Source organism: Lithobates pipiens, unplaced genomic scaffold (genome assembly GCF_037356315.1).
Source record: "Lithobates pipiens isolate NorthernLeopardFrog02 unplaced genomic scaffold, aLitPip1_a1.2 Scaffold_19, whole genome shotgun sequence".
Taxonomy (NCBI): domain Eukaryota; kingdom Metazoa; phylum Chordata; class Amphibia; order Anura; family Ranidae; genus Lithobates; species Lithobates pipiens.
Window position 1 is genome coordinate 371,280,689 of NW_027507764.1, and position 21,656 is coordinate 371,302,344.

Here is a 21,656-nt window from a genome sequence, read left to right on the forward strand (position 1 = left end):
TAGGGATGGAGGTACATGACTGATTCATGCAATTAATTTAAAGCCCCACAACCATTCCTTTATGAAACTTGCATTCTTATATTTTTCCAAGCTGGACCATAGTAAGTTAGCAATAAAGATCATACCTGGTGTTCAGCTTTAATGCTCCTCAGCAACTGCAAATGTATGTAGGACTCCTGCCATTTTAATGTTCATTTAAATGTATTCCTTTATTGCCACACAGGATATAATCCACTTTGAGTGCACCAAATGCCTTTACAAGCCCAAATATTAGTAGAGCAATGGGAGGGATTCAGCAGGCCCACCCACTACAGGCTGTCTGTACAAAACTACAGGAGGAGGCGGATACAAGACCATTCACCCTGCTAAAGGAGAGATAGCTGCACTGACAGGTCTTTATTACAGGAAGCTCCTGCACAGAGGCAAGGTTTCATGCTCACCAAGATTCAAGTAAGAATACACGTCTGACCAAGTTGACCATACATTAATGGAAGTCTGGCCAGTGCAGCAGGGAATGGCCAAATTTCCATAAGCATGTAACTGTCGCCATTTAGCAGAAAGGAAATTTTTTCTCAATCAGCAGCTGCTTAATATGTTTGCATTTCAACTACAGAACATCAGTGCACTTGCATCCAGGAAGTGGTTCTTGTCATCTGTTCTTATCCAGTATCCAGGTGTGCTACACAACTTTCTACGTCTGCTAGATATTCCCTTTTATACTATGGACAGTATAAGCCATGTCCTTATTTCAGCGCAGTGCACTTAGTGCTCATCTGTACACTCTAAAACAGGTTCTCCTAGTTTGTTTTCACTGGAGACCACTGATTGGCTAAGCGATTTTTTGGATCATTGGGAAGCAGAACAGATTTACGGCATACCGAGGAGAAACCTTAAAATGTATAAAAGGTACATAGATGACATTATTATCATCTGGGGAGGCACACATTCAGAACTACAGTCTTTTTTAGAGGAGATTAACCACAATATATATGGCATCACCTTCACAGGAAATTGGGATGAACGGAGCATTGATTATCTGGACCTACAGATTTTTAAATCAGAGAGTACCTTGGGCACAAGGACTTTTTTCAAATCCACAGATCGCAATGGGTATATACCTACCTCAAGCTGCCACCATCCACGTTGGATTGGCAACATACCCAAAAATAGAGAGGATTTCAACACCCAGGCTGAAGTGATCATTGGAAGATTTATGAAGAAAGGATATAAAGAATCACATCTACGAAGCCTTAAAGAAAGTATAATAAGAATGGAAAGAAAAAAACTGTTAGAAAGTGAAAGAACCAAGAAAAAAACAAAGAATATAGAGACAGCTTTCCTTACGGGTTTTAACAGACAACATAAGGAAATAGAAAGAATTATAAAGAAACACTGGCCCATTCTAAAAATAGATGATACATTGAAACAACTTTTACCCAACAATCCCTCTTTTATCTATAGGAAAGCTCCTAACTTAAGAAATAAATTAGTCAAGAACACAATTGACCCCCCAAGAGATATAAAGATCGCTAAACATTTGAAAGGATTTTTCAAGTGCGGTCAATGCCTTCCTTGCCGTAAGAGTAAAAAAACTAATAGAAAAACTACCACCTTCACCTCTACCACCAACGGAAGGAAATTTTCCATAAAAGAACTCATTTCCTGCAGAAGCACTCACGTCACATATGTCATAGAGTGTCCCTGCCACAAGCAATATGTGGGAAGAACCACGCGTGAACTACACGAAAGAATCAGGGAACACATCAAAAATATCAGAAACGGATATGACAAACATAGCGTCTCACGGCATTTCAGAGACTTTCACAATCAGGACCCCAAAAAAATGACTTTTTACGCAATTGACAAGATTAAGGGTCATTGGAGAGGAGAAGACAAAACTATAAAAGTCTCACAGAATGAAACCAGATGGATTTTTAACATGGAAACTTTACATCCTGCAGGAATGAATATTGATCTAGATCTTAACTGTTTTTTAACAAATTTTTAATTTTCAACCAATTTAATACCTTATACAGATCGAATGTAATACATTCAACAAGGTCTAGAATATACCCATATATTTTTAATATTTTTACTATTTTATATTAATTTCTATATCAATATTATATTCATTCCATTAACTCCATCTCCACCTAAACCCTATTCTTGATTTTACTCACACAGTCTGCATAAAGGGTCGAATGTTATGCATTCAAGGTTCCTAAATAACATATACCCCATCTTCTTTTCAATTCTTTTTAATTATTTTCTTGGTAAAATATAAGGATAAAGAACACAAAATCATTGGGAGTTTTAACATTTCCATCATTACTATATTTTTCTCTCCCTTTACATTTTATATATATCTTTTATATTTTATAATTTCTCTTATTCAATTTCATATTCTCTTTTATCCATTATTTTCACAATACCCTCATGTTTATTCCCAATCGAAACTTTTAATTATTCTAGAAATAATTTTAGTATTTCAAGAAATATTTTCTAAACATAAGTAAACTAATGCACAACACTTCACCTCCATAATCTAATTGTAATATTCATATCACTTCCCTTAGGAACTTCCCAATTTTCCATGAAGGGATAAATGTACACACATAATTTTCTGAAAAATTCTTTTTCAAAAAACTCCTTTTAAAAAAAAAAAAAAAAATGCTTTACACCACTCTGTTGTATTCATATTTATATCACTGCATTTTCCATTTTCCCTTTATTTACGAATTCATTTAATGTTTTTATTCCATGTTCCATTTTCATTGTATTTTATATCATGTTCTGTTTAATGTAAGGAGTGTCAGTATTTTTATAGCCAAATCCCAGACACATAGATTCCCCCTATATATACAGGAGTAATGTCCAACCATCTTTCGGCATTATATATTTATATCAACACAGGCGCATTGAACAATCACCTGCCTAGCCTAATAAGTTCAGTATTACACTAATAGAGGGCATTCCCTCAATCAAAATGGCGGCGGGGTCTTCCGCGCATGCGTGTTGGCACATTACACCCTATATATAGAAAAAGGTGTATGCAGATGGCCGCTCCAGAGGACGTCTTTGATGACGAAACGCGTAGGGCGTGGTCAGACAGCATACACCTCTAACTCATACGGCGAGGCAGCCGAACGGGATCTTTCCTTCCCTTCCTTTTGAAGCATATACGAACGAATGTTTGTGAGTAATTTTGTCTATTTAATAAAAATGGAATTTAAAAAAAATATACTACACCATGGATATGCCTCTTACTCATTACATATAATCGAGCACGGCATACGAACGGAGGAACGAGGGACTCCCAGAACCACAATAGAGGCAAGCCAGAGAGCAACACAGTGGCTGATACTGTGAAGGCTGATCCACCCCGGACGGGGTCATAACTCTGGTGAGAGCAATTGCATAAGTGGTCACAGAGCACCGGGAGCAACAGTTGAAGTCACCTTCCCTCTTCCCTTCACCTCCACTTATAGAGGATACCCCACTACTTTTCTCATTTTTTAGGACATCATTTTTTGGGACATTATTTACCATCAATTCTATTTCATTTTCTATTTTTACTTTTCAGTTTTAGTGTTATTTTTATTTTTAATTTTATCACATTTTTTTCACCTTTTGTATTTTTACGCATTTTTATCCTATGTAATTACTTTTGCGCGTACCTTTAACCACAGTTGCACCATGTGAGGATCCGATATGTGGAACAGATAATCGGACTATATATATTATATATTTTATATTCCAATCTTCATACTATTGGTTTTCACCTTTTACCCTTATAGTTCCTTTTTTTCACATTACTAGTGATTGTATTTTTGCATTTTGACATTGACACTATTCGTTCACTGGCACTCTGCACTTTAATATTGGCATTTAGTAACTGTATGTTGCTTTAATTGATCTATGGCTCATTAATTTATGATTCCAATGACATTTATGGTTTCTAAGATATAATGATCGTTTGTTGACATCCATTGATAAGCACATTTATACTAGTTGGTAACACATATTTATTTTTATTTTTATCTCTATTTTTATTTTATTATACAGCACGCTGGAAAATTCCTGCTTATTGCTTATCTGAATTTTAAATTTTAAACGGTATAGCGCCAAGCCTATTTCCCCCCCCCCCCCCCCCCACTTTACCTCTCTGTTTCCACCCACATTGGGTTGAAATTAAAATAGGGGCCGCTCTTACCAGAATCACAATCCATAGCGCGACCTAAACCCCCCCCCCCCCTCGCTCTTATGGCCTCCATCGTCCAGGGCCTCCAGCCAGCAGCAGATCCCCTAAGCTTATACAATGCCTCCCAGTTCCCATAGTGCCACCCAACCTCCCACCATTGCTCACAATGCCCTCAGGCCTTCTGAGAGACCTCAGCCCCCAAAGTGCCCTCTAATTGCTTACCATGACACTCAGCACTCTACAATGCCTCCAAGCTTTGTGTAGAGCCTCCAGCCCTTCCATGGTGTGCCAAACCTCCAACACTGTCCCATAGTGCCCCCAGTTCCTACCAGCCGCCTACAGTGCCCCTAGACTCAAAGAGAGACCCTAGCTCCCGCAGTCCCCCTTGCTGTCTCCACAAACCTCATCCCTTACAGGGCCACCAAGCTTGCGGCAGAGTCCCTCAACCCCCTCCAGAAATCTCAACCTCTACAGGGACATCAAGTTTGCTGCACAGTCCCATAACCCCATAAAGAAATCTCACCCTCTACAGGGACACCAAATCTGCTGCAAAGTCCCCTTACCCCCTCCAGAAGTCTCATCTCCATGCAGTGACACTCCATCCAGTGTCTTTCAGGATTTCAGTACATATTTTTAAGCCCATACTTTTACTGTGTGAATATAAACATTTTTTCTCTTTTTTTTTATTGTTGGGGCATGGTAGGCTTTGGAAGAATTGACCAAGCCCTGGTCTCAATAATGTCAGGAACCACGGGTTTAAAGACCTTTCTAGATCCTTTGCAAAGTTTCTTTTGCAGCACTGCTAATTATCCATCACCCTTGCATACATCAATATATTACTTTACAGTGTATATTACACATCTCCCAAAATGGCTGTCTTATTTAAGCTTATTCAAAAGCTACAGTAACAGATCATTTCCATAACCAAATAGAAGTACAGTACATTACCAATTCTAAGTACAGCATTGGATTACACGTTACTAACTGTAATTGAATTGCTAAGTGTATGTATACTGCAGATGGTACTGGTAGAACCGTCTTGTAGCTGTCAGATGATTGATACACAAACCTCATTTTACAAGCAAGACTGGTCAGGCAGAAAAGTGCATCATTGCAATATTGTGTTTCGGTAATCACCCTGAACCAATATTGCACATAGAGCATGATAGTGCAGTTTCTGGCCTTAGGGTAACAGACACAGAGATGTCAATGATTTGTGATTAGCAAGGCAAGACTAATAATGGTTGCTTCAGAAAAGAAAGGCACAGTCCATTGTTTCCTACCTGGTAGGCTGATGGTGGAAATGAGATGCTGGCAGTTGCTTGAGAGTCAGTACGGCCATGCATCCCTCGCTGCCTGATGTCTTTCTCTCAATGCCTCTCTCTTGTTCATAGATGAGCTGGAGGTGAGAGGAGTGGTGGAGCTGCTGATGCTGCAGGGGGTGGGAGGTGGGGCCGGGACACAGAAGGCCCTGTGGATAAGATCCATGCATCCCTATGGGTACAGATGATGGCAGATAAGGAGGAGGCGCTCACTGATTTTAATGTGCTGGATGCCTTACATTACATATTAATGACAATGACAAGCAGTTTTACTCATATGACATGTGGATGATGACAAATCCAATTTAAAGCTGTCCTTTATCCCCAAACAAGCAACTGATGTTGCATGCTGCTCTGTGTGAACATCCCCAAACCTCATTCATTTTTATATTTAAAAGAATATTTTAACATACATTTCCACAATCCCATTTCCTGTGTTTCAACAGGCACTGATGGCATAGGGCTCCATTCACAAAGCAGTATCTACCGCTTTAAGAAATGCTATAATGCTGCATAGCTTTTAAAAAAAAAATGTTTTGCCATTCACTAAAAAAAATATAAAAAAATAAAAACGCTTGCAATACTGCATGTGGTATTTTTCCGAAATATTCAGCATTTATCTCATGAAACCAAGCAGTGGGATGGATACAGTAGAGAAGAATTAGAACCCCTGTCAGCTTTTATTGCTAATAAAGGAGGTAAAAATGTTTTAAACTGTATTAATATGCCAACTCATTAATGGCCCGTGCACACGATCAGAAAACCGTATGAAAAGTACTGCAATAGTATGATATCTGATCGTTAGTACACAGCTTTCGAGAGCTGATGACTACAGTGCATTCGATATTATCCGATGGGACAATCATGAAAAAATGTTCTCGTACGAAACCAGATCATACGATTTTCATTTTTTGGGGGAGGGGGATGGTGAAAGCTTTTATTTATCCTGATTTCGACCGGAGCTATGGCAATCCGCCACACACCTCGCCAGAACTTGGTCTAGGAAGAGTTTTGGTTCATCTAAAACAGGGGTGGCCAATCAGTGGCCCTGGGGCCACATGTGGCCCGTGGGCCCCTTGGATGTGGCCCGCGACCTTCTGCTCTGGAATGGCAGGTTAGCAAGCCCAGATAGTAGGTTGCCGACCCGTCATACCACAGTATAGGTGTTGTGAATGAAGCTGGTGGTAGAGAAAGAAAACAGCTGCAGAGCCCATAAGCTGATGCTTCCTGTACAGCGCTGGCTTTTGCCACAGGCAGAGTCCATGGCAAAGTTCAGTTAACCCACAGCACTACCCTGCACGCATGGTGTGGGTAATCATCAGTGTGAAAGCAGTTTAGGCCCTTTTCACACGATGGCCCTACCCAATCGGACCCTCAATTCACCTCTACAGAGCGGCAAATGTAAACAGACTTTTGTCCGTTTACTCCCGCCTGCCTCCAATCTGGTCCTAAAAATCTGATAAAAATAATAGAAGGGAGTTCGCCCCCTTCCATCTGGGTGGATCGGATCGGAGGGCCTATAGCAGTGATGGCTAACCTTGGCACCCCAGATGTTTTGGAACTACATTTCCCATGATGCTCCTGCACTCTGAAGTGTAGTTGAGCATCATGAGAATTCATGGGAAATGTAGTTTCAAAACATCTGGAGTGCCAAGGTTCGCCATCACTGGCCTATAGAGTAGCTGTGACCTGTCATCCGCCCCCTCCGCTCATTGTAGTCCGTGACTGGTTACCAAGTTGCCTAAGTGGCCCTCGCTCTTAAAAAGGTTGGGCACCCCTGATCTAAAACTGCAATGATATCATGTTCTGTGGTCTTATTGTTATCACACTGCAATTAATACTAAGACAGTTGGCTGATTGTCCATAGAGCCCTGCCTACGGCCATTTTTTTTTTTATATTCAAATACGTTTTTATTATTTTCTCTTTTGTTTTTTCTATTTTTTTTTTTTTTATACAGTTTTCATTTAATCACTGTGGTTGTCGTTCAAAAATACAATTCAAATACACTACAACACGTTACATCACTTCTGAATTTTTATTGTTGTATGAGGATTTTCGGAACTTTAGTTAACTCTTCATTTTCGATATGAGACTAGCATGCAAAGAAAAAAAAACAAAAAAAACAGACGATTATTCATCTGGTAATCTCATCATATGTACTAAGCATTAGTCAGTGTGGTCCATGCAGCCTATGTATTAATACAAAAGAAAAAGAATACCAGTCAAGTGCTTTCACAGGACAAACTTGCAGACATCCCAACCTGCAAAAACGAATTTCAGGGAGGTGGCAAACTCATTTCAGGGAGGTTTTGTGCCACCGCTGAACCCCCCCCCCCCCCCCCAATTAAATGCAGCCTCACCGTGCCCATAATCACAGCCTTACCATGCCCATAAATGCAGCCTTACCGTGCCCATAATCTCAGCCTCACCATGCCCATAATCACAGCCTTACAGTGCCCATAATCGCAGCCTCACCATGCCCAAAATGACAGCCTTACCGTGCCTATAATCGCAGCCTTACCGTGCCCATAGTCGCAGCCTTACCGTGCCTTACTACGGTCAGTGCCTGGATTACACAGCAGGCATCCCTGCTGTGTCTCGGAATTCAGTGTGAAAACTTTGGCCGCTCTGTGACAAAAGTTCTGCCCTCCTCCTAGACCAGCTCATGTGATAGACGCAGTGTTCTCTGACCGCTGTGTGTGCCGCTTGGGGCTGCTCTGTCTGTGGCTGGGTGACAGGCGCAGCTGGGAGATCACCCAGTGCTCGCGGAGGACCGGGAGCCCGCACCCAAAATGCAGGTGACTCCCGTGACTCGCGGGAGAGTTGAGATGTCTGCACTTGGTATATCAAAAACTACCAAGTTCAAAAAAGTAAATAGAAAAATATCTTCATGAATGTCAAATATTGAATGAAAATTGTGTAAAAATAAAAAATCACACACATATACAGTATAAATACTCTAGTCGGGGCCCACGGGCCCTCTATTGGTCGGGGCCCATGGGCTTGAGCCCAGTCAAGCCCAATGGTAAGTCCGGCCCTGACTGTGTCCCAGAAAAGGACTTTGAGCTTTGGTATCTCCCTCTCTTTTAAGCAATCTCTTCTCCTTTGTCTTCTGTCAGCACTCTTTCTTGTAAGCCTGCTCTCCTTAGTACTTCCCTCTCTTCCATCCCCTCAGCACTTCCTGAACCTCCCATTTTTTCCCAGTATGCTCTGTGTCTGAGTGTTTCTGGAAGGACCAGTCAGCATCTCTCTGTCTCTATCTTGTGACCAAAAGGAGAAATTACATTACAACATGCCTGCTACATAGGCCTGCTGGTAGTAGGAAGGAGGGAGGCAATTATTCTGAGCTGGCCTATAGTTTTCTATAAGTGTCCAATCATCCTGTAGAAAGAAGAATATCCTAAATAAATAATATGATAAATATAAAAGACTTCCTATGTCAATGGAAAAGAGAGTATATTTTAACTGGCAATTTAGCAGACCACAAAAATCTGCAACCATATAATGAAACTTGCAGGTGAGCCTGGCTCTTTACACATGCAATGTCAATGCACACAGCTAGCTTCTTAATCACAGGAAAGAAAGAAAGAAGTTGGCAGATGTAATCATGATACATCTCTATTTACCAGCCCATCCAGTCCAGGGGAGGACTGGAAACATTTGGGCTGAGGAGAAAACACAATCAACTGGCTCTTAAATGGTAGGGAGTGTCCTGTGGCCTTGTGCTTTGCAATGATTGGTGGCCATTGTAAAAGGTGGGCATTGTCTAAAGCTCGGTTCACACTTGAAACAGATACAGCTGACGGCAGGGGTCCGGTGCATCCCTGTTCACCATTTTAGGGACAAATCGGGTCCAAATTTTTTCCTGAATTGGGACCTGAAATGAAGCCAAAGATGCACATGACCCCTGTGCAATCCACTCTGCAGCCAATCCGGAGATGTGTGAACCGGCTCCATCGAAAGCCGGTGACGATCTTTTGTCAGGTTTATATTATATCATATTTTAAACAATTAAAAGTGCCTTATATGCTGGACAGGAGGACTGCTCTTTATACATGGCAAAATATACAAATAGAATGTAAAAATATTAGAATGCAATCGTAAATACATTTTTTTGATTCAAGACTGCTCTTTATACATGACATGGGCTCCAAATAGAATGTAAAAATATTAGAATGCAATCGCAAATAAATTTTTTTGATTCAGCACTGAATTTAGCACGGACTAACAGCTCCTAGCATTTTGGTAGCATAACATCTAAGGGTCTTTTCACACAGGCTTTCTGCCCGGGGGACTCCATTTTGCGCAGCGGGGGATTGCTCCACTGATCCCCGCTGAGCAGGAGGATGGCAGGTCCGTCTCCGCTCACTGTGCAGAGACGGACCTGTCAGAGGATCACTGTCCACTATTGGAGATCGGATGAAAATGGACCGCCTGTCCGTTTTTATCCAATTCTCCAGATGGATGGAAAATAGGGTTTACATCCGTCTGGATTGCACAGACAGGATCGGATTGGATATCGGTGGACATGTCACCGCTGACATCCGCCGCTCCATAGAAGTGAATGGAGCGTCTGATCAGGTCCGCCTGAAAAACTGACAGGGGGACCTGATCGGAGAGCCCGTTTGAAAGGGGCCTAAGAGCTACAAAGTTGATAATGGTAAAAAGTTTCCTCAGCCACTGTTTATACTAGCCCACAGGCCAAATTCCCCCTGATCCATTTATTATCTAAACTGCCCACTTCACACCATTCATGTGAACATACCATTTAACCAGCATCTGACATATACAACCAGACTAAACGTTTCTATGTCTACGTAGCCCAGAACAACTTTGCTGTTTGTGCAGAATCAGGCGTCATCTATCTGAATGTCTAGCTCACGCAGTATGAAATCTGCCATTTCTACAGCTAGCACAGTCAGGGCTGTCTCTTTTTTTTTTTTTATTATTATATAATTTTTTATTGATTGTTAGAGTAATATTACACAAATAGCATACCAATGACAGAAATTGCAGATATGTAGTAGTATAAATTTTGGCCAAAATTTATGAAGAAAAATTACTAATCTGCTAAATTTTATAACAAAAACTAAGAAAAATTCATTTTTTACAGAATTTTCGGTATTTTTTCTTTTATAGCACAAAAAATTTAAAAACGAGCGGTGATTAAATACCACCAAAAGAAAGCTCTATTTGTGTGAAAAAAAGGACAAAAATTTCATATAGGTCCAATGTTGCATGACTGAGTAATTGTCATTCAAAATGTGAGAGCACCGAAAGCTGAAAATTGGTCTGGTTATTAAGGGTGTTTAAGTGCCCAGTGGTCAAGTGGTTAACCACCTCAATACAGTGCACTTACACCCCCTTCCTGACCAGACCAATTTTCATCTTTCAGCGCTCTCACAGTTTGAATGACAATTACTCAGTCATGCAACACTGTACCCATATGAAACTTGCGTCCCTTTTTCCACACAGATAGAGCTTTCTTTTAGTGGTATTTAATCACTAGTAGGTTTTTTATTTTTTGTGCTATAAATAAAACGTACATTTTGTGGAAAAAAAAATGCCTTTTTCTTTGTTTCTGTCATAAATTTTTGCTAATTAGTAATTTAATAGCAAAATTTATACTGCTACATATCTTTGGTAAAAAAATAACCCACATTAGTGTATATTATTTGGTCTTTGTAAAAGTTATAGTCTACAAACTATGGTGCCAATCACTGAAAATTGATCACATCTGATCAGGCCTTCAGTACATCAGGTGTACCTCATTTCTTGAGACTCTAACAAGTCAGGAAAGTACAAATACCCCCCAAATGACCCCTTTTTAGACAGTAGACATTCCAATGTATTAAATAAGTAACATGGTGAGTTTTTTTAAGTTGTAATTTTTTCCCACAACTCTTTGCAAAATGAAGATTTTTTTTATTATAATTTTTTACAAAATTGTCATATTATCAGGTTATTTCTCACACACAGCATATGCATACAACAAATTACACCCCAAAATACATTCTGCTACGCTTCCCGAGTATGGCGATACCACATGTGTGAGACTTTTACACAGCATGGCCACATAGAAAGCACCAACATTGAAGTGGCACTTTCAGGCTTTCTACGAGCAAAAATGACACATCTCATTTCACAACCACCTATTACACTTTTGAAGGCCCTGGAGTACCAGGACAATGGAATTTCCCATAAAATTACCCCATTTTGGAACGCTAACACCCCAACAAAGTTGTCAATTTATAAGATATTTCTAACACATAACATGTATATAGCAAAAATTACACCCCAAAACACATTCTGCTACTCCTCCCGAGTATGGCGATACCACATATGTAGGACTTTTACACAGCCTGGCCACATACAGAGGCCGAACATTGAAGTAGTACCTTCAGGCGTTCTAGGAGCATAAACGACACATTTCATTTCATTCCTACCCATCACACTTTTGAAGGTCCTGGAGCACCAGGACAATGGAATTACCCCCAAAATTACCCCATTTTGGAAAGCAAACACCCCAACGTATATATTTTATGAGGCATGGGCTGCAAATAGACTTGACTTCGGGGGTCTTGTCCTATGGTCTTCACGCACAGTGAAGCAATGAAACATTTGTTCAGTGTCGGCTCTCTTCTAAACCTCATAAGTACACCTACAAGGTTGTTGGCTAGGTTCGGACCAGTGAGAAGAACATCGTTCAGGGATACACCTTGATGCTCGGCACTGGAGTCAAATACTACCCTGATTTGCTTTGGCTTACGTGGATGATACACTCCGAAGAAAGGCAGGTACCAGCACTCATCGTGTCTGAATTGGTGGGGCTGGTTTGGCGTGATCATTGTCAAAGATCCTTTTCATAAAGGTGATGAAATGGTCTTTCATTTCAGGCCTGTTCTTTATGCCGCGTACACACGTAGCGGACTATCCGTCGGACTTTCTGAACGGACTACTTGCCCACACACGGCACTTTTTCAGCGGACTAATATGGCGTACTAAGTCCGCCGTACTATCCGCCCTACTTTTGAAATGAACGGACTCGCCCACACACGCGGAGGAAAGTCCGCTCATTTCGAGCGGGTCTCCAGGTAGGCGGGGCCCGCGAAGGAGACGTCGCTGGCCCCGCCACCTGGTATGGACTTAAAGGGGAACCCCAACGCCGAAAAAAATCGGCGTGGGGGTCCCCCCAGGTCCACAACAGACCATTGTCCGAGCACGCTACCCGGCCGGCCAGGAAAGGGGGGGGACGAGCGAGTGCCCCCCCCCTCCTGAGCCATACCAGGCCGCGTGCCCTCAACGTGGGGGGTGCCTTGGGGAAGGGGGGGCCGCACGGCCCCCCACCCCAAAGCACCTTGTCCCCATGTTGATGAGGACAAAGGCCTCTTCCCGACAACCCTGGCCGTTGGTTATCGGGGTCTGCGGGCAGGGGGCTTATCGGAATCCGGAGCCCCCTTTAATAAGGGGGCCCCCGGATACCGGCCCCCCCCACCCTATGTGAATGAGTATGGGGTACAATGTACCCCTACCCATTCACCTGTAAAATAAAGTACAAAAAAAACACAACACACAAGATAAAATAGTTTATTGCACAGCTCCGGGGGGTCTTCCGTCTTCGGGGGTCTTCTCGCCGGACTCCTCCGCTATCTTCTTCTAGCTCTTTTGCTAGCAGAGGAGCCCGGCTTTCTTCCTCGCCGCCGCCCTTCTTTCGACTTCGGGGGTCTTGTCCCCCTCTTCGGTTCTTCTGCCGGGCCACCGCGCCTTCTTATAGCTCTTTTACAGGCGGTGGCCCGGTCTTCTGTCGCCTTCTGTTCTTCTCTTCAGATGTTGACACGTCGCATCCTCCACTCACAATGACGGGGACCGGACGTGCGGTGACTTATATAGGGACATCGCCGGATGATGTCCCCGCCTATTATGATGTCACAGTCCCAGCATCCTCTGGGACTGTGACACCATAATGGGCGGGGACATCATCCGCTGATGTCCCTATATAAGTCGCCGCATGTCCGGTCCCCGTCATTGTGAGCGGAGGATGCGACGTGTCAACATCTGAAGAGAAGCACCCATCTGGGTGGTCAGCATGCACTGTTCTCAGTCTTTTAATATGATCTGCAGATTCTGACCCCAGCCACTTTATGAGAAAATCAAGTTCCTCCTTGGTAGTAAGGTTGAGATCAGTAATAGCAGCTTTGAAGGTTGATCTCCAGGCCCTGTAGCTCTCTGGACAGTCATCAAACCTTGAGAGGGTAGTGAGCTCACAGCGTACCATATATCTGGCAAAGTCATTCAAGTCTGATCTCTCACTCTTTGGTGCCAAAGTAACTTGTGGAACCCCTCGGGTGTGAAAGTTCTTTAATGCGCTCGAAAAAGTGCCTCTGCCAAAGTGATTTGCAGCCGCTTCGGCAGCGCTGCTCATTGATTTCAATGGGCAGGGCGGTTAAGGAGTGGTGTATACACTGCTCCCCCACCGCCCTAAAGATGTTGCTTGCAGGACTTTTTCTAACGTCCTGCAAGCGCACTGCCCCAATGTGAAAGCACTTAGGCTCTCACACTGGGGCTGCAGGAGAGGCATTTTTCAGGCGCTTTAAAGGCGCTATTTTTAGCCCTTTAGCTCCAAAAAAAATGCCCCAGTGTGAAATGTTTGCTGTTACTGCTGTAAAAATGAATACCTTATGGTCATTATCTGCAGTTAAATTCAACTGAAAAAACAATCAAGAATGAAAATGTGTGTGTGTATATATATATATATATATATATACATATACATATACACACACACACACACACATACACACGGGACACAGAGCCATAGTAGTTACTATGTGGGTTATAGGCCACCTTCAGGTGATGGACACTGGCACGCCCTAAGACATGAAGTCCACTACCTATATAACCCCTCCCACTACTGGGAGTACCTCAGTTTTTTTCGTCAGTGTCTAAGGTGATGGTCATGAGTGAAGATATGTTGTGCTGAGCTCCACTGGAGCAATCCTTGCTGGGGTTAGCTATGAAGCCGGATCCATTCAAAGGGTTTTTTAGGCTGAATTGAATGGTACCCGGGCCTTGTGTCTGAAGAAATTAGGTTTTGCCTGTAAACACTTCTCTCTTTCTCAAATCTATTAACCTTCTATGAGGAGATGAGCTACCATCTAGGTAAAAGGGAGGCCAGTAGATGTCATGTATCTGGATTTTGCAAAAGCATTTGACACAGTTCCCCATAAACATTTACTGTACAATTTGAGGTCTTTTGGCATGGACCATGGGGGGAGTACATGGATTAAAAAAAAGGGCGAGTTCAGCAGTTAGTGATAAATGGGGAGTACACAGAATGGTCAGGGGTGGAGAGTGGGGACTCCCAGAGTTCTGTCCTGGTACCCATCTGTATGTGCAGATGCTATTAAGCTAAGCAGGGCAATAACTTATTCGCAGGATGTGGAAATCTTGCCAGTAGATCTGAACAAATTAACGGGATTGGCAGCTACATGGCAAATGAGGTTTAATGTAGAAAAATTTAAAATTATGCATTTGGGTGGCAAAAATATGAATGCAATCTACTCACTGTGGGGAGAACTTCTGAGGGAATCAAGGATGGAAAAGGGGTCCTAGTAGATGATAGGCTCAGCAATGTCCTCGGGAAGGATGTGCTGGAAATGGAGTGAATACAGAGAAGGGCAACAAAACTAATAAAGGGACTAGTTATGAAGACAGGTTACGAGTACTGAACTTATTCTCTCTGGAGAAGTGACGCTTGGGAGGGGATTTCAATTTACAAATACCATACTGGTGACCCCACATTAGGAAAGAAAACGTTTCCGCGAAAGGAAGTTTAATAAGACACGTGGCCACTCATTAAAATTAGAAGAAAAGAGGTTTAACCTTAAACTGTGTAGAGGGATCTTTACTGTAAGATCGGCAAGGAAGTGGAAGTGGCATTCCCTTCCACAGGCGGTGGTTTCAGCGGGGAGCATCGATAGTTACAAAAAACTATTAGATAAGCACCTAAATGACCACAACATACAGAGATATACACAATGTAAATTCTGACATCTAATCACACACATAGGTTGGACTTGATGGACTTGTCTTTTTTCAACCTCACCTACTAATGTAACTATGAGCATTGACATGTTCTCAATGGGATTAAGGTCTTGAGAGTTTCCCGGCCACGGACCCAAAATGTAGGGATGCACTGAAATTTCGGCCGCTGAAACATATCGGCCGAAAAAGGCCCTTTCAGCAAAAAGCCGAAAGAGAATTTTCACAGATATTGGTGCCAAAAATGGGGCTGGGCCTGCTGGGTTTGGCCCCGCCCATCACAGGGGTGTCATTCCATCTTTAGTCTCTCCTCATCTCCTCCCTCCTCCCCCATGCTGCAGGCGCTCGTGGGGTCTAGCTGTAAAGTCCCCCTCTCCCCAGTGGTGCCTGCATATGGCTCCTCAGCCGATGTGTAAATCAGCTGTGCAGGAGCTCGGGCACGCTGTTTACTATAAAAGTGAAAGCAAGGGAGAGGCGTCTAGCAGTGTGTGCTGTGCTCTCTGCCTCCCCCTAGAGTGCAGTACCCAGCATGCCAATTTTTAAAAAGACTGTCATATATATATATATATATATATATATATAGATATGTTTGTATGCCTCTGTTTGTGCATGTGTGTGTTATATTTGTTCATGTTTACGTGTGTGTGTTATATTTGTTCATGTTTACATATATGTGTGTGTGTGTGTGTGTATGTATGTTTATATGTATGTGTGTTATATGTGTGCATGTGAGTATTAGGTGTGTGTATGTTTATATACGTGTGTGTGTGTTTTTATGTGTGTTTATATACACTGGTGAGGCACAGGCAGGCTACATGATGGGCGCTGGTAAGCTGCTGGGCACAGTGAGGCTGCATATGATGGGCACTGGTGAGGCTGCAGTGATCTCCTGTAGCATGTCTGCTGTCTCTGACCATCTCCTGTACCATGTCCGCAGTCCCTGACCATCCCTGACCTTGGCTGAGAAGCAACCCCACACATGAATTGTCTCAGGATGCTTTACTGCTGGGATGACGACACACAGCTGATGGTAGCGCTTACCTTTTCTTCTCCATACAAGGTTTTTTTTTTTTTTTCGGATGCCCCAAACAATGGAAAAGAGGAATCGCCGCAGAAAATGACTTCACCCCAGTCCTCAGCAGTCCAATCCCTGTACCTTTTGCAGGACATCAATCTGTCCCTGATGTTTTTGCTGGAGAGAAGTGGCTTCTTTGCTGCCCTTCTTAACACCAGGCTATCCTCCAAAAGTCTTCTCACTGCGTGTACAGATGCACTCACGCCTGCCTGCTGCCATTTCTGAGCAAGCTGTGCATGGGTGGTGGGTGCCCCGATCCACAGCTGAATCAACTGTAGGAGATGGTCCTGGCGCTTGCTGGACTTTTAGGCCCTCTGAAGCCTTCTACACAACAATTGAACCTCTCGATGATCAGATAAATGGTTGGCTGATTTAGGTATAATCTTAGTAGCAGCAATATCCTTGACTGTGAATCCATTTTTGTGCAAAGCAATGACTGCACGTTTCCTTGCAAGTAACCGTTGTTAACAGGCGGAAAAACAATTATTTCAAGCACCACCCTCCTTTTAAAGCTTACAGTCTGTTATTCTAACAATCTAAACACAGTCAGCATTAAGGATTGATTTCTAGCATTGTCCTCATCAACACTAACACCCGTGTTAGAATCACTGACATCTCAGCTGGTCCTTTTGTGGCAGTGCTGAAATGCAGTGGAAATGTTTTTTTTGTGGGATTAACTTCGTTTTTACGGCAAAGAGGGACCTTGCAATTAAGTGCAATTCATCTGATCACTCTTCAAAATACAGTCTGGGTTCGCAGTCATGCGACGTTATACCCAAACAAAAATGAAGTATTTCCCCCCCCCCCCCACAAATAGCACTTTCTTTTGGTGGCATTTGATCACCGCTGCAGGTTTTATTTTTTACACTATAAACAAAAAAACTGACAATTTTGAAAAAAATATATATATTTTTTACTACAGTATAATAAATATCCCCAAAAAATATATATATAAAAAAATGATTCCGCAGTTTAGGCCAATATGTATTATTCTACATATTTTTGGCAAAAAAAAAAAACGCAATAAGCATATATTGATTAGTTTGCACAATAATTATCGCATCTACAAAATAGGGGATAGATTTATGCCTTTTTTTAAATAATTTTATTAGTAATGGTGGCGATCTGCAATTTTTAATCGTGATTGTGGCAGATACAGCAGACACTTGACACTATTTTGGGACCATTGGCATTTATACAGCGATCAGTGCTATAAAAATGCACCGATTACGGTGTAAATGTCACTGGCAGGGAAGGGGGTTAAACACTAGGGGGCAATCAAGGGGGTTAACTGTGTTCCCTCAGCATGTTCTAACTGTGGGGGGGGGGGGGGGGCGGCTCACTAGAACATGACAGATCACTGCTCCCGATCACTAGGAGCAGTAGGTCCCTGTCATGTTGCTAGGCAGAACAGGGAAATTCCTTGTTTACATAGGAATCTCCACAGTTCTGCCTCTCCGTGCCAATGGCAGACAAAGTCCACGGGACCTCGCAGCAACGTACAGGTACGTTGTTTTGTGCACCCGTGTCGCTTTACCAATGTATATCTGCGTGAATAATGAACCGTGCCAGACTTTTTATAGTCCCACCCAACACCAAGCACCACATGGAGGTTAGAAAAGCCAAATCTATGCACCCTCTGATATTGGTTTCACCTTTTTACTAGGGTCTAGACTTCTAAACTAAGGACCCCCATCCCACTGTGGGTCTAACACTGGGCAGTATGTAGGAGTGGTGGCATCAAGGGGCTAAAAAAGCAACATCAGATCTAAGGGGTGCAAACAGGCTGTTCTGAACAATAAGGGCCAGAGCAGTCACTAAGCATATGTCTTTTATGAAGGATTAAAAAAATTAAACATTGCTCAAAGACTCACTTTAAAGTGTTACTAAACACACACACACAGTTTAATTTACATTGTCCCTTCCATTTCTGTATATGGAGGACACTCATTTTAACCACTTCCATACCGGGCCATTGTCAAATGACATCCACAAAAACACCCTGCCATCCAGGGTGGAAGTCATGATGGCCTCAGCTTCTTGCAACCACTGCAGGACCCGGGGGCCCGCAGCTCAGTAATCAGGGACCAGGCATGTTCCTCAGGACAGAGCCCCTGCCCAATCAGGATAAAGAGTAAAGAGACAAATTGGCTCCTTTACCACGTGACCGGCTGTTTCCAATCACAGCCGGTCATAAAAGTCAAACGGCTGTAGTGTAATTTTGAGGTTCTCCTCATTGTATGGGGAGGAGACCTGGAGGAAAAAGTGCAGGAATGTATGCGATTGCGCCCCCCTCCCCTCCCCCCCAAATAAAGGAGGACCTTTCACCAGTCCATGTGGAGTACCTATCACCAGTTGGGATGTTCTTTTCAAAATGGGGTCATTTTGTGGGCAATTTCATTGTTCTGGTACTCCAGGGCATTCAAACGTGTGATAGGTATTCAGGAAACTAAATGTGTAATTTATGCTCCTAGAACGCCTGATGGCGCTCCCTGCACGTTGGGCCTCTAATCAAAATGTTTCTATTATATATTTATTTTTTACACAGTTTATTTTCTTTCCACGTTTTTCCAAAAACTTTTTGAAAAAAAAAACAAAAAAAAATTAACCATTCAAAAGACTCATTATGCTTCCGCTTATATATTGGGGTGTTTGACCCCATTTTGGAAAGCATTTTGTGAGTAATACCACTGTCCCGGTGCTTCAGGGCCTTCAAAAATGTAATAGGTTGTTAGGAAATTGTATGTGTAATTGATGCTCCTAGAACACCTGATGGTGCTCCCTGCATGTTGGGCCTCTCTATGTGGCCAGGCTGGGAAAAAGTCTCACATATGTGGTATCGTCATACTCTGGACGAGTAGCAGAATGTATTTTGGGGTGTAATTGCAAGTATGCATATGCTGTGAGAAAAGTTATCAAACTGTATATAAAAAAAAAACCCACACACATCACACATCTTAACTTGGACTGTCTACTTTTCAAAAAAGGGGTCATTTGTATTTTCCTGACATTTCAGGGCCTCAAGAAGTGATAGGCCTTCAGTACATGCTCCAAAGACATGCTGGTAGGTTAATTGGCTTCTGTCCAAAATTGGCCCCAATATATGAATGCGTGTTGGGGATCTTGGAATGTGAGCTCCTTGAGGGTAGAGACTAGGGGTGCAATGGATCAAAAAAAACCTCACAGGTCAGATCATTCCTCGGATCAAAGTAAAGGATCGGATCATTTTTCGGATCAGCAAATAATTGAATTTGCAAAAACCTGTGAAAATGCCACCACCATATAGTCCCCACTGCAATATACATCTCACCCACTGTAATATCCACGTCATCTCCCCCAATGTAATATTGGATGAGCATGGATGGGTATGGCAGGGTAAGTATTGGCAGAGCACCGGCAGGGTATGTATTGCAGAGTACTGGCAGGGTATGTATTGCTGGGATGGCTGTGGCTGCCATCCGATTTCTCCCCTCCACTATACAAATCAGTACAGAGATGGGAGAAAGGAACCAGCGTCTTGACGGTTTGTTTACAGGTGATCGTTTCGTGATGGAGCGATCACATTGTAAACGCTGACGGGTGTACCAAGATGTCCGCCGCTCCAGAACTAGGCCGAAGCCGCGGCCTTTCCTAAGGCGGAGACCGCGGATCGGTGCCGCTCCGTTGCACCCCTAGTAGAGACTGATGCGAGTGTGCGATGTATGCGTGGAGCACTGCATACAAATTTATGGCGCTATATGGGCGCCTTAAATAAATAAGACCACGGATGAGCATCTTAATGAGATACAGTGTACAGGGATAGGGACAAATGTAGACACTCACTTGGGTTTAACTGAATGGACTGGTGTCTTTATTCAATCTTACCAACTATGTAACTATGTACATCAGGTGTGATCAATTTTCAATGATTTGTACCACAGCTTGTAGACCAACTTTCACACAGACCAAACATACACTTATGTGGGTTATTTTTACCGATATGTAGCAGTGTAAATTTTGGCCCAAAATGTATGAACAAAAAATTACTCATTTGCTAAATATTCTTAGAAAAAAAAAAAAAAGTTTTCAAAATTTTCGCCCTTTCGCTTACAAAAAATAAAAACCCAGTCGTGATTAAAATACCACCAAGAGAAAGCTCTAGTGTGAAAAAATAAATTGTTTGGGTACAGTGTTGCATGACTGAGTAATTGGCATTCAAAGTGAGCACCGAAAGCTGAAAATTGGTCTGGGCAGGCAGGGTATACAAGTGCCCTGTATTGAAATGGTTAAAAAAAAAAAAAAAACCCACACCATCCAAGTACCCTTTTCCTATGTGAAAAAAGTACAGCCATCACATGACCCAGCTCTTGCCTAGCTTGTCTGCAGGGAAAAATCAGGAGGAGCTTCTAGTCCTCTACTGCTGGTCTCACAAAAAATAAAAATATAAAAAAAAAAAAAAAAAAAAAAAAAAAAAAACAGCCTTTGGAATAGAGTAAAAATAAACAAACTGTTTCAAATTGGCATACAAATCTATATATTTGAATTCAAATCTTTATTATTTTGTAGAAATGTGATGGTGTGGGAGGATTTCTGCCAGTCACAGGCTGTCTTAGAATAAGGAAGGAGTGAAGCCACCATTAACCACTTGCTGACCTCACTATAGTTAAATGACATCTACAGCACGGACGGTCAGTTCTGTAAGGCCGTCATTTTGGGTTGCAGGATATGAATTTTGTTAGAAAACAAACCCCCACTTGCTTGAAAGTTTGTAAGTAAGCCATTTCTACTTAATCCATCCTGTAGGCTGCCATCTTGCAGAAACACTGAACATGCTTAGAGCATAAATTGAGAACACCAAATCTGCCTACTAGGTACACTCCTTGTTATATGAAGCTCTGTATTTGTATTCATGATAGGTGATGCAAGGCATCAGATGCATAGTTGGTACAACCTACTAAATAAATAGTGTTGGTAGCTTATATTCATGTACCTGCTTTTTGAGAGGTTACTTGAAAATTCAATAAAACTTCTAAATGC

General features: G+C 42.4%; 1 protein-coding gene across 2 annotated transcripts in view; it reads right to left on the reverse strand.

Moving 5' to 3' along the window:
• KIAA0319 (KIAA0319 ortholog) overlaps positions 1 to 5,723 on the reverse strand; it is an 81,694-nt gene extending 75,971 nt beyond the window's left edge. The window contains exons 1-2 of one of the 2 annotated variants that reach the window (XM_077492284.1): positions 5,485 to 5,723; positions 1,123 to 1,249 (exon numbers count right to left, since the gene is read on the reverse strand). The gene's annotated coding sequence lies outside the window, so the exon portion shown is untranslated. The remainder of the gene's footprint in view (positions 1 to 1,122; positions 1,250 to 5,484) is intronic. The other variant, XM_077492283.1, reaches the window with a different exon arrangement.
• Between the last annotated feature and the right edge of the window lie 15,933 nt (positions 5,724 to 21,656).